Source organism: Trachurus japonicus, chromosome 8, assembly GCF_045865225.1.
Source record: "Trachurus japonicus isolate A0001 chromosome 8, Traja_1.0".
Classification (NCBI taxonomy): Eukaryota; Metazoa; Chordata; class Actinopteri; order Carangiformes; family Carangidae; genus Trachurus; species Trachurus japonicus.
In genome coordinates, this window is record NC_140914.1 from 15097078 (window position 1) to 15111444 (window position 14367).

At 41.0% G+C, this 14367-nt stretch overlaps 1 long non-coding RNA gene across 1 annotated transcript in view; it reads right to left on the reverse strand.

Annotated features, from left to right (window-relative positions):
- Nucleotides 1-14367, reverse strand: part of LOC146982900 (uncharacterized) — a 50908-nt gene that overhangs the window by 22821 nt on the left and 13720 nt on the right. Inside the window, exon 3 of the long non-coding RNA XR_015036280.1 lies at nucleotides 7695-7754. This is a non-coding gene — a long non-coding RNA (uncharacterized LOC146982900). The remainder of the gene's footprint in view (nucleotides 1-7694; nucleotides 7755-14367) is intronic.

Here is a 14367-nt window from a genome sequence, read left to right on the forward strand (position 1 = left end):
ATTCTGTCCAGCAGTATGCTAGTTGTTCGGCTTTTTTTCTCTTATCTTGAGGGTGAAAAAAAGAAAGAAGAGGGGAAAAAAAGAAAAAGAAAAATACCACAGTCAACTGGAGTGAAAAAAGAAAGGCCATAATTGTAGCTGAGGATGAAGAGGGAGAGTGAGTCCCCATCAGGAACTCTCATCTGCTCATCTTCATTTGTCCCTCACATGAGTGTGTGGTTGGTTCTGGTCGTGTTTAGCAGAACATGTCAACAGTCATTCCAGTAATGACTATATATGCCGATGTCAGAGTGTTGGACCCTTCGTGCTGTTCTCTGAAGACTTAAATCCACTCACTCGGGCTGATTTAAACATGATTATAATAGCTTTGTAACACCATTCTCAAAGAGTTAATCAGCTGTGACAGCTCTTTTGGCTCATGGGCCAAACGCAGCTTGAATATTTATAACTATTTACATCATGCATGTGAGAATGGATATTATCCTTACATTTTTGTGGGAGTGATTCTAAGTCTGCCACCTGGACTCAGATGAAAATGGACTGTCATGTTGAATAAATACTTATTTCAAAGATAAAAGAACATTCGCAGACAAAAAAAAAAAAAGAGAGACATCTGCAGGGGAAAATAATCTGCCGCGTAACAAAACAGACTCTTTGCGCTGATGTTTGTGTTGATGGATGACTGTTACATTCTCTATTTCTACTCTTCTTAGATTAAGTCCAAACCTTTTGTAATAGACCTCGGCAACCAGCTCCTGTGAGAACAGTAGTAGTCTCAACAGCTTTTTCATCTCTGGGTCTCTGTTTCTCCATCTCTGTCAGAACATATTGAACTTGGACTGTCTTACTGCCTTCACTCTGGAGAAAATCCTTTGAGTGAGTAGAATCTGAAGGTACTAAATTGTGATGAAGATGGTGCTATTGATAACAAATTGAAAAGACTAATTATCATCAAAGAGAATGCACATTACTGAAAAAGAATCAGGGCTAAGGCATAAAAAAGAACTTTGACATCTGACCATGACAGATTTTACAATAACGCAAAACTCTCTTGATTTCTTTTTCTTTTGTCTTTTTGCAAGATATAACATGAAATATCACAACACAGCAATGCTACTACTACCCCCCCCCCCCCCTTCCCATCTCCAGTCTTTGTGCTATGCTAAGCTAACTGGCTGCCACTGCCAGACAGATACGACTGTTGTGTCAATTTTCTTATCCAGAACATATCAAAAGCAACTGAGTATTTTTCAAAGTGTCAAACTGCTTTTGAACTAACTTTAATTTGAGGTCATGTTATTATTTTCTTGTGTCAACACAAAACCTTGCGAGCAGGAGGACTGATGATGGATATTTCATGAACAGCCCTCCACAAATCTTCTCTGATTTCGGTTCAGGGAAGTTCAAATATCATTGTGTTGTGGCTTTGATCAGGAAGTCATACCCATGTTTCCTTGACCTCTGCCATATGGTGCCTTGTCTGTCTATCTGCGTGTGAATGTGTGCACACACACACGCTAAGATGCCTGAGCATCATTGTATTTCCCTTCAGGCTCAACCTCCTGCTCTCAAGTGGATATCAAAGGCCTGCATTTACAGTTATCTCTGCTTGGCTGCGCCACGGAAGTAATCACTGCGGGTCAGGGGTCAGCGCTCTGGCCCAAGACAGAAACACAACTGACTGACGTCGACTTCAAAGGAAAGTGATCCCCTGAAAGGCTGTTGTTTTAGCGGGGAACTCTGGATATCATAATCTGGAGGGTGGAAAGGGACAGTAAGAAGAGAGGAGCAGTGGAGTGTGTTGCAGGGATGGGCGGGGGGGGGGCAGAGGGGGGACTTGTGTCTCTGAAGAGAAGTACAAGGGAGAAAGACTACCTTTGAATAATTAGAGCCAACAAGATCAAAGAACTGGCTCAAGTTTGGTCTGCTTAACCTCTGTAACACAGAAACGGAGAAACAACAAAAAAAGCGTCATTTTATTCCGTCCTGTTGTTATTCCTCTGGTTGGCGAAACCCAAAACCATGTCAAACATAATGGAAAATATTTGAGGTCTTCTTTTATTAACCAAGAACAGCTTTGATGTTTGACGTCTTTATTTGTTTTAGAAGAAGAAAGGGAAGGGGCAATATGGCATGCGAGCGATCTTCTTTTGCCGAGAGCACACACAAAAAGGGGGAGGAATGAATGATATGAGAGCAAACCAAGCTTGTTCATTCTACATAATCAATTAAACATCATTAACAGCGCTTTCAAGAGTGCCGAGATCAAAGACCAGTAGGAAATGATCAAAGTGGCAGCATTTTGTTTGAGCACTAACCCTTTCCTGCTACTGTGTCCTGCTCTCCGACGACTTCACTGATGCTACAGATCCTATGAAATGACAGCTCTGGTTTCTGCTGCACTGAGCATTTTACTGTTTATATCGATGCCGCGAAGAAGATTAACTGATGAGCCGACTTGAACCTCTTCTCATATTTACATGGAATCTGTGTTTTGTTATTTCTTGACAGCGTAAAAACTAAAAAGCCTGGGGAATGTTGGACATTGTCGAGCCAAGAACCCTGGCAAACTCAGTCAGCGACTGTCTTCAATGTTTGTGGCTCTCAGGGGGAACATAAAACAGCTCTGTTATTGCAGCGTAGAAATTATCCACACCGCTTTAATTTGTTTTCACCCTGTGCAGCTAAAACTTATTCTCTATCTGACAGTTGTGACAAACTAATATACTACAGGGTAGCGTGGATGACTGCTACTTTCATCGCCTCGACTTAAGTTGCAATTAAACAAAACAGAGAGAATTACAGCAGGTCAAGTGGAGACAAACTGTTATTTCAGTGGGCTTTACAGGGATGAGATAGACAGTTTTATAAACCACTCTTTAGCTACGTGACTGTAAAGCTGGAAAATAAATTGGGTTTAAAATTGGTGCATTCTGACCCAAAGCTGTGTAAAAAAAAAAAAAAAAGTCCAAAACAGCATTCCAGCTATCAAAGGCGCAAACCACAGACCGGCTCCAGTGTATGTGCTCAGCAACTGGACACTTCAAATGCATAGCAACAGCATGAAAAGGAGCCTCTTCAGCTTGCTGGGTGTGAAAACAGGTGGAGGGGGCGAGGGAGTGTGGGGGGTGGCGGGGGGCACGGAATCTTTCATGGATATCCTGTCAAGAGGGAAGGACGCAGGGTGGAGCAGTATCGCAACAAGCGTAAGAAAAGTCAGCGTTTCAGGGTGGTCAGCGGCAGCGTGGGTGCAGGAGGTCAGAGAAACAGTGTGTGAACTATTCGACACCAGGCCACACCATACAGTCCCTTGTCAGTGCATCCTTGTTGTTGGCCTCACATTACCTAGCTGGTGGGGGGGCATCAACCCCTTAATCACAGGACGGAGTCATTGAGCCACAGCAGTAAGAGCAATGATCAATTTAACACAGTATCAAAAAAGTTTGACTTCTAAATAAAGATGTCCACAGTTCATTTCTCACCATTCACCGGGATAATTCCTATTAGCAACAATTACTTTCTCACTTTTGGAAATATCCAACTTAAATGTCAATATCTGTAACTTAATTACAACTAACCAGCTTTGACTTCTGACTTTTATTAAAACTGAATCATAGTAAGGGCAACATATGAAAATCTGGGAACTAAATCCTTACCAAGAAATTTCTTCACAGTTGTCTTTAGGAACATGCGTAGTATGACGTCTTAAAATGTTGAAATTCAACTTAAAAAACTACTCAAAGTTGGATTTTTTGAACATTCCGAAATGTTAAATTTGGCCTTAAATAACTTGTGAGGGGTCAAACTAGGGGTTTTTCATGATTCTGAGTTGATTGCAAACATTAGTTTTACACCCAAAACACTCATTGGTGGAGAAAAAAACAACCACACCCACTTTTCTTGTTCATCGGAACCCCCATCACCACCACCAATAGAATGTTGGTGCAGGGAAGTTCCATAGTGCAGTTTCAGCCGACGCGACCCGGCTCAGGCTGCAGCGGCAGCACCATTCATCCTATTAACCATTTTTCTACCATTGCAATGAGTCTGGAAACATTATTTTAAGGCCAAAAAACTCCGCAATGTTACTTTAATGCAAATTCAATCATGAATTCTTTGGCCTTACCATTGCAACTTTTCTGCAAATTTGCTATCATAGACCGCTGTGGCTAGCTGTGGTCAGCTGTGGCCACAGTGTTTCCATTACGTTTTTGCATGTGTTTTTATTACTAGTTATTGTTTTCATATAACATTAAGTTTTATGCAGATCGGGAGCGAGAGAGAAGGAAAAGACATGAGGTGCACACCAGATTTCACATACCAGTAAAAACGGAAACATACACATAGCCTACACACACACTTCTCACTATTGGGTACATGTACATTTAAAGGTTGCTTTCTTCTACTTTTTATTTATTGCCATGGTAAATCGGCCTAAGTATTGTTTAGTGGTAGTTGGTAGTTGGTTAGCATTATAAGTGAGGAATTTTGGAGTTAGCTAGTGCTAGACATGTTGAAGCCATTTACAACCTTCAATCATTGACAGACACTTTTTACACCTTATGTGAGAGCATAAGAACTTGAAATATGTCATGTCATTGCGTTGATAACATGCATAAGAAACTTAAAAATTGTGGTAACACTTTATTTGATGCCTATCTCTATAATGCATTATTATCATACTTATAATGGGTTATAATAATAAAAGTTATAATGCAGTTATAGCACTGTATAACTATGGTTATAAACACTCATAAATGATTATAATGCTTTATAACAATAATCTATAAAGCATTTTGTCTTGACTTATAAGGTCAGGTATTAATATGTTATAACTATTAGGAACTCACTGACAATGCCCACATTGATAATGCATTAAAATATAGTTATAATGTGTTACAATTGGCTTATAGACGTGTATAACCATCATAATAAAGACTCATAAATTATCATAAGGCTTATAACAATAAGCATGACACATTATAGAGCATTATAACTCTATTGTAATACTTGACCTTAAGCCATTATAAAATGCTCTATGATGTGTTATGCTTATTGTTATAAAGCCTTATGATCATTTATGAGTATTTATAATGATGGTTATACACTTTTATAAGCCAATTATAACACATTATAACTATATTTAAGATGTATTATCGACGTGTAACAATTATAACGTATTATTATACCTGACCTTATAAGTCATCATAAAATGTTTTATAGTGTGTTATGATTATTGTTATAAAGCCTTATGATAATATATGAATGTTTATAATTATAGTTATACAATGCTATAACCACATTATAACTCATTATAAGTATGGTTATAATGCATTATAGAGATAGGCGTCAAAGTCTTACCAAAATGGTTGTTAGTTGGCTAACAGTAAATAATATGGTTAGTTAGTCAACTCCTATGTACGATTGAATCTGATGACCATCTGACCATTTTATTTTCCTAAATGCTAGCTGACTGCCCCATTAGCTATCAAACTAGGATAACATGGTGTAGACCTGTTGTCTTCACGAGGATTTTTGCAGTTAGGTTTAGGCTATTATAATAAAGGTGATCTACTATACTCAATAGAATACATTAGAGATCAGCTATTCCTGTGCATGACAGAGGTTTTTCTTTAATGTCACAAAAAAACTTCTACTATTACTACTGAATACTTAATATAACTTATATTCTACCTTTTTACATTGTTGGACATTAATCTAGCACACACGTCAATCTCATGTCAAAAACCTGGGGGCCAGATCTGTCCTGCAATACACTTTTATATGGCCTTCAAGAAAAATATTATGTTAATAATGGCCCACCAATATAGCATTCACATTACTCACATTACAAATCCCATAATACACTACAACAGCTACCGTACGGTCATGACCAAGCAATAGGCCCAAGCTGGAATGAACAAGTTTGTGACACACTGCAACATCTTTTTCCATTCTTCAAAAAGAGCCTGGATGCTCGATGGAGATTGATGCTCAGTGTGTGTGCAGATTAACATGATCATGTTTGCAATCAATGTAGCACCACTGTGTATTTTTTGTACTTTTCCTATCTTCATTTCGAACAAACTTGTTTCAGTTGTTGCTGGTATGTGAAATCTGGTGCATGTCCACTGTCTTTTCTCTCTCGCTGCTTGCTACCGATCTGCATAATAAATTACATTTATAATAACTTTTTAAATAAATTTAGTGACACCACAAAATCCTGGAGGGTCTGTAGAAATATAATAGAAATAAACATAAGTTATATTGAGTATTTAGTAGTATTATGTAACACAACCTCTGCCATGCTAAGGAATGGCTTCTCTGCAATACATTCTATTGGTGGTGGTGATGGGGGTTCCGATGAACAAGAAAAGTGGGTGTGGTTGTTTTTTTCTCCACCAAGGAGTGTTTTGGGTGTAAAACTAATGTTTGCAATCAACTCAGAATCATGAAAAACCCCTAGTTTGACCCCTCACAAGTTACTTAAGGCCAAATTTAACATTACGGAATGTTCAAAAATCCAGTTACGGGTACCCCAAATTTGAGTAGTTTTTTAGGGGGTTTCCCACGGGAGTTGAATTTCAACATTTTAAGACGTCATACTACGCATGTTCCTAAAGACAACTGTGAGGAAATTTCTTGGTAAGGATTTAGTTCCCAGATTGGTCAAATATCTGCTAAAATGCCCTTACTATCAGATATATTTGGAAATTAATTTTGACATTTTGATAATTGTAAATATATGCAAGTCTACTGTAGACTATGCAGCTGTAATCTAAATAAAACCGCTGTCAAGATCTTAGAGTCATAACAACAATGGTTTTATTTAGAATATCTCAAAATACAACATAATTTAAAATATCAAAAAGGGAATTTCCACTTGTCATAATTTTATTATGGATTCCTTCAATGAAAAATATATATATATATATAAAAATAGTAATTATGTAGACATATCTGAAACAAAAAGCAATTCTGGAATGAAATCGTAACCTGTGAAGATAGTTTCACAGGTATCCTAAAATTTCAATTTGTTTGAATGTCATTCTATAAAAAGACTATGCAAAACAGTGCATATATCCAAAATGGTTTGTTGATATGTCAAAATAATAACAAAAATGTCCTCATTATTACCATGTGAAGGTATTTGTCACATTTCAAATAGCAATTTTAAAATTTTACTCCAGTAGAATATAAACTTGGAAGCCACCCATACAAAAGAGATTAGGAATGCTTTATGGGAGTCAATAATATTACTATAAATAATTACTATTCATTTGATATGTTCTCACAAGAGCAGCAAGTCAGGTCAGATCATCCGCTGTGTAAACCTGCCAAAATAACAGTGGGGCTGTACGAGACTTTGGTGCTGCCTCATTGTCAGCAGTCTTTACACAGTGCATTGTAGGAGCACAAGGGAGAAGACATTTAATCTAAAGCCCAAGTGGTGGTCTGTTTTGTCTGTAAGAATTCACACACATACACATCCATTCACACACGTAGACATACTGCTGAATCATGCCAAAAAGGCTGTTTGACCAGCGTCAGACCAGGGAGAGGTGACGTCCCATCCGAAAGGATTCACACGCTCCCCGCTCTCCAGCACAAAAGGGCAGAACAACAATATTATGGTGTCCACTGAGTGCCTACCCCCTAGTAAAAACATTTCTGTGAGAGTGGGCTTGACCTACCTCTTCTCCCGAATAAAAACACAAAGCCGAGTGTATTCCGACAGCTGCTGCCCGGGTGCCCTGTGGAGAACAGAAGGAGAGCTTTGAAGATCTTGACCTTCTGGAACAATAAAACACCATCATCAAACACTCTCCTGAGACAGACTGCTGACCCACAGATCCAAGTGTCTGCTTGAGATAATTCATATTAAACTGTAGGGATCAATGCGTCTGTGTGTGTATATAATTGTGTGTTTATGTGTGTGTGTGAGTTTGACGCTTGCAAGGGGCAGAGATATTGTGCCTCTAGACCTGTTTGATGTCTTTGTCTGAATGAGGAAGGGGGGAGTTTAATTACACTGGTATTCAAATCTTGCAGCCTTATAATGCTATTGTACAATGACATAATCTGTATTACGATGTGGTTTCAGCATCACAGCATTTGGCCAATAAATTTGTCTGCCAAAAGTTTAGCATTACTCATTCGTCTTAAATCACCCTGGATGTTTGAATTCTTTGTCACACAGAAGCCCAACATGACTCAATCAAAAGTAAAAGAGAGCATCACTACACCAGTATTAATCACCATGTGCATTACCGAGGGCCCATCACTCCTTCTGTGAATTGTGGACTTCTTAATTCACCACCTTCAGTAAAGAAGGATTTGGAGTAAAAGCAAACCTGGGAGAAATAGTTTCACATTGTGAGACAAAGCACCGTTTGCTGTCTTGCCAGTAGTTACATGAGAAGACTGATAACAATCTCATGTAGGCAGGATATGAAGCTACTACTCTGAGCCCAAAGCCTGGAAACAGCAAGTCTCAACACAAAATCTTCCAAACATAACTTCTGTGGTTCACAAATTAATAATATCTTGTAATGATAATCGTCAAATCCTACTTTTGGGCTCATTTAATAAAAAAGAATGAATATGAATGAATACTTGGGTGTTAGAGGGATGACTCAACATACCTCCTACACATTGTGCTACACATGGCCCCTGTGGTATCTGTACTGGGAGAGAGATCAGAGGGATGGAAGGGTAAAATGCCTCATCTGCGTGGTCTCCAAAAGTAGGCACACCCGTCTGCAATGTGGAGCTTCGTGTGGCTTCAAGGTCAAGGCGAGACCTCCTTCCCTTTGATAGCAGGAGGAGGAAGTGCTGCTATTTACCACCTCGAGAAAAATGCCAGGTTGTGTTTTTTTTGCACAAAACCTGCCGATGGTGATGAATGTTAGGAAACAAAGTTCTGATCTCCTGCTCCCACCCTTTCATAGTATCTGCAGAGTGTGCTGAAGTTTTGCTCACAAGGTTTCAGTGGAAATAGATAAAGCACGACTTGGGCCTTATTTAATCTTACATTAGCATAGCTGGCAAAAGTTGTTGCCGGGAAGATGCCAGGTGGGTTCCTCTGCTCATCACGCAAGGGTATCGATGGCCCCCTGTCTCTGTCCACATGTTAATCTTTACAGGGCACTCAAGGAAGTGGCGTTGACAGCCTAGATTTGAGGTCAAGAGGGGGCCAGGGGTCAAGCACTTCCTGCTGACTTGAAAGCACATCCAAGCACACCTTGCTCTTGGTATCTGTCGTCCGCCCCCCTGACCATCTGTACCTTCATAATCTGGGGCTCATCGAGCCCAAACAAAAGCCATGTGTTAATTACCTTTGAAGGTGTAGTGACTCCAGGGCCGCAGCCGATCTTCATCTGGTTTCAAAGCGAGGGCCAGTGAACAGGTTACGCTTCAGACACGTTACAGTTGTCCTCTGCCCTACCTGCCTGCCATGGTTTCATTTAGAGGGATAACCAGGCCGTTCCGTTCGGTTTCTCAAAGAACTGCCTCCCGTATCAAATCTAGAGGTACACAACTACTTAACTCTCTCTTTTGTAGACTCATGAACAAGTAAAAATGAGAAAGTTCTGACACGTGAGAATTGGGGCTACACCTGTCGTCCAGATGTGAGGCCATTCACTTTGGTGGAATTTTGTCTTACTTTTTGCCTTAATTGTTTTTGTACTCCTCACTTTTAGGAATGTTACTCAATGGTAGTTCTAGTTTTCTTTATTTACATCCATTATATTCTCAGTTTCTACCTTGTGGAAAAAATAACAATTAAGTGGAATTCATGACTCATAATCTATAATACACTTATTTCTGAGAGGGTAAAAAAAAGCTGCCCCTATACCATAATACTTCATTTACTAACAGATCAAAAACAGATATAAATGAGCAAAAGGTGCTGGTTGCAATCTGCCCATTAGTCATTCCAAAAACACGATGATGTATCCTGATGACGGCCGCTCTTTCACTCTTTGTGAGTAAAGCCTGACTAACACTTTCTTTTTACCACAAATGACCACCCTCTTCCTGCCACAGGAGAAAGGGAAGCGGGTGCTGCATATTCCCAAACAGATATGTTACCTTGTTTTGAATAAATGTTTCCACTGGCCGACCACAAGTGACCTCAAAAGCAAAGATGAGATCTTTGCAAGAAGACACCCAGATTTCAATGGCTTAGGTGGCTTTGTAGGAAGTAGTACTCTACCTCAGTTCAATTGGCTTCGATATATCTCAGTCCGTTTCTAATTAGATCACACGATGATAATTATACCTGCCGGTGTTTGCAAGAGGATATGTGCCGTGTGCATCGGAGTACATCAAAGAGCAGTACGGACTTGGCAGCCACATGAGTTATGTACTGTCTATCCCACTTCAGCCTCTTGAAGATATGCAGTCATTCTCTACATCCCCTGTGCTGAGAATAAACAAACACTCTCTCTAATCCTTTGAAAAGTATCTTTTTCTTTTGAAAATCCTAAACTCTAGTTTCCAGTCAGAGGATGGTCAGGGGCCCGCAGATGCCCCTTGATGTTCAGGGCATCTAGAGCAGTTTCCGTATGATGTGGTGGAGGAGAACCCCGCTCGAGCTCCAGACCTACAGGTAAAGAGACGGACAGACAGCAGCCCCTGTGAAGCCGACGAAGTGCAGAGAGAGACGGCGCTGCCAGCCAGAGAAGTTTGTTATAAATATCCACCTTCACACGGCAGTTTCCTCAGTTTCCTCCAAAAGCAAACATTTCAGATTCTACCTTGTAATTTATCACGGCTCCTTCCCCGTGGAGGGAAATCAAGGGATGGGAAATGTTGAGTTTAAAAGATTGCAGTGTGTACACTTGTTTTTATTTTCAGTGTTTCATTTTTCCTCATCGTGCTGCCAAATAATGTTTATTGACCTCCATCTGGTTTCACTAGCATCACAAAGAACACTGTATTAAAGAATCTTCACAGACAGCAAAAATGAACTCCTCTTTTTTTTTTCTCCAGAATGAGTCTTGACAAAATCTTAAGGAAAATATCTCAGAGAACTAACAGTTGGTGTCCTGTTAGCTTTGAATATGAGTAGTGTGCCACACAGGCCAATGTGTGTCTCAGATGTGTGTTTCTTTTATTTTGAGACCGAGGGTGTAAAAAGGCGGAGATGATGATTTCAGATTCCTGGGAGAAAATTCCCAGGCCTGGAAGAGCCCATGGAAAGTAATCAAGTAGCAGAGTGATGTCATTCTGATGAAAGACAGCCTGTCAGACAGTTGGCGACTATGGGTGCTCTTTGGCATGGGCCACAGCCTGTTATACACCAAACTATGACATCAAAGCAGGTACCAGGCCAGGCCATGAGGCTGGCACTGATCATTGTCTTCTTTGATTACAGTAGCCTCATCTTCTTACAGAGAGGATAAAAGAAAGCGGCTGCTTGGTGTTAAGAGAGTGTCAGAAATAATGAGGCACATACCATGTGCTAATGGTGTCCCAGTGGCTCAGCGGATTGAAGCGCATACCATGTACTCAAAACATTATGGGACGATGTCCCGGACAGGGATGGAGTCTAGTCCACAACTACGGTGCTTTTCAGTGGATTTTTCCAGTGAATTCAGCCTTTAGCTTCGGACTCGTCTTAATCCCTGTCTGAAAAAGCTGGCACCAAAGGTTTTGAATGAACATTAGATTTAAGCTGCATGCCAAGAACTATTTCTCCTTCGTATTTTTGTGCTTTAAATGATAATAATAAACGTCTAATAAAGGCAATTCTTAAGTCTTCCTACCTAAAGGCTTCAAAGTCTACACCCTCATGAGCATTTTCAAATATGGTTCTCTCACATAATTGAGTAATGAGCATGTTTTACAGCAGGGTGTGGACTTGAAAAAGAATTTCCTCAGTGAGACTACCAGGTTAAAGGACAGAAAATGAATAATGTGTTGTGGTTCTTCTGTCATGACCTGTAATAAGGACTTTTCCATGTCCTTTGGCAAATCTGTGGCATAAATAAACATTTCCGAGCCCAAAGGGCCTTGATTCTCTTTCTGTCTGCGTGGAGATGAGAATAGGCGCAAGGGAAGCAGGGCTGTCGCCTCTCTGATGATAATAATAGCAGGTCTGGTAATGGTAATTAGTCTCTGCTCCCTCCTCTGTCGCTACCTGGCAGAGGGCACTGCAAAGGGTGATTCAGGCACGAGGCATGAATGGAAAACTCCAAGAGGAAGGCGGCACACACTCATGCACTGGTACCTCCACCTCCACTCCACGACAGTCAGGTCCAACTCACTCATCCTCCCGTACACAAACACATTCCTACACCCATGCGCGCGTACGTGCACGTACATGTATACCCCCATCCTGACAGACACAAAACATCCATCTTGCTTAGTATGAGTGACATGACAGAGCTGTTTACAGGCAACGGCAGCTATACCGCGCCCACCGTCCACATGAAAGACCAACAACAAACAGCTGACCTGTTACCTAAACTATTTGGTTACCTCTTGGTGCCAGCGAGACCCCAAACGCAAGCTGTCCTATCTTGAAAGAGTTCATTTTTATCAGACAGGGCATCATCTGTAACCAATAGACGGCCTCCTCTTACGAAATGAGAGCCTGCTCGACAGATGTCTCCTGCCTCTCTTACTCTCTCTTTCTCCCCATTTACATCCACATCTTAGATGGCACCTCTTGACTTAAGTCAGGATCAAGGTTGTTTACTGGTTCTCTGGGTAATATCAGGAACATGTGGTGAGGGCACATGAAAGGAACTCTTACAGTGTGTTAACACCCAAAACCTCTGTACATGTTTGTTTTGGGGTTTTTCAACAATAGCTCCAACATGAAATTAAGGGGAGCCACTTCCGGAGGTTTACCTCAGGGTGACACAGAAGAGAAGCTGGAGCTCAAATGGTTTTTCAAAGGAGGGATAGCTTAAATGTCAAACACTACAATCAGATCGGCGAAATTATCGCAATAGCAGAGGAAAAAATCTTGATATTTGCACAAATAACATCTCTATTTTTACAATGACTCCTCACATTAATTTAAATAACTAAATCTTAAAATGTGTGACAGGCTTCCTTAAAAAAAAATGGCAGAGAAATGTTAGCCACAAGAGAAATTAAGAGCCATTACTACAATATACACAAAACTTCTGAGGGTTTCAACAACTTTTCTCCTAACTCGTAACACCTGAGTCGTATTCCATACATTTACAGTTCCCTTTTCGTCCTGGCTTTTAGCAGATTTCCACACTTAAACACTTTGTGGCATAATACCACTAAGTCTCAGGCTTTGCTGATGCAACTTTCATGGGATTTAGCGCTGCGGTTGAGTCCCACAATCCCTAACCTGATATCATATGTTTTATGCCGGTGCTGTGTAGTTTACTGTGTAGGAGAGGGTGACAATTTAAAGGAATTTAAGGAAACTTTTCTATGAAATATAAAAGTTTTATAGATGTTGATCTCTCCTTTGTTCTTCCAATGAGGACCTCCACCTGTTTCTGATGATGTGAGCCAGAGCCTGTCCCTTTCAAGAGGCTGATCCCTCCTGATCTCTTTGATGTAACCTGACCTAACAGTTCCAACTAGCAGGATTTGATGATCACGGATGGACCCTCGACAACAGCATGTGCAAATCAAAACTAACAGGCACGGGGGAGACGGACGACGGGGATGTGTGAGCAGACCTGGCAGGCTGCGTCGACGGTGAGCCCTCACAGAGCTATGATGTGTCTAAACGCCAGGCAGGCCACGGTCACACGATCAATGCTGCCAGCCCAGACTTAAGCAGTAAAACCTGTGGATCTGTGAGGGCACATGCAACTGATCGGAGATGAAAGACAGGCTTTGACTTTCACAGGAGGCCTGGAGTTGGGGTGGGGGCTATGGGGGCTACTGGGGCACTTGTGAGGGACTGCCATTAGAACAGCTGGGTCATTTTCAAATGACCTAATTCTAGGATTAATCCATTCGGACTTGCATGGTTAAATTTGTGTCCACGCTTCACCCAGACGATGGGAGGCAAAGAAAAAGAGAGAGAGAGAGAGAATTACCAGCGAAAGCCAGAAAGGCTTAGCACTCGGAGTTCAAACAAGGTGCACTACAGCAGAGAACAAACCACCGCGCGCCAACAGTAGCAAAGCTAACCAGTGTTTGTAAGTCCTGTCTCCCGTCACATATTGTTAGGTCATTTCATCGCAGAATCCTTCATGTCCTCTCCCTCTCTCTCAATCCACGCACTCGGATCTCATCAAATCACGCGCAGCTCGCGCTTCTCACTCGCTCGGGTCAGAGGACGTTTCGACACACCGCCAGGGCATCTCTCCTCATGGTAGTGTGTCAGAGGCCAGCGTCCATCTGCGAGTGATTTAA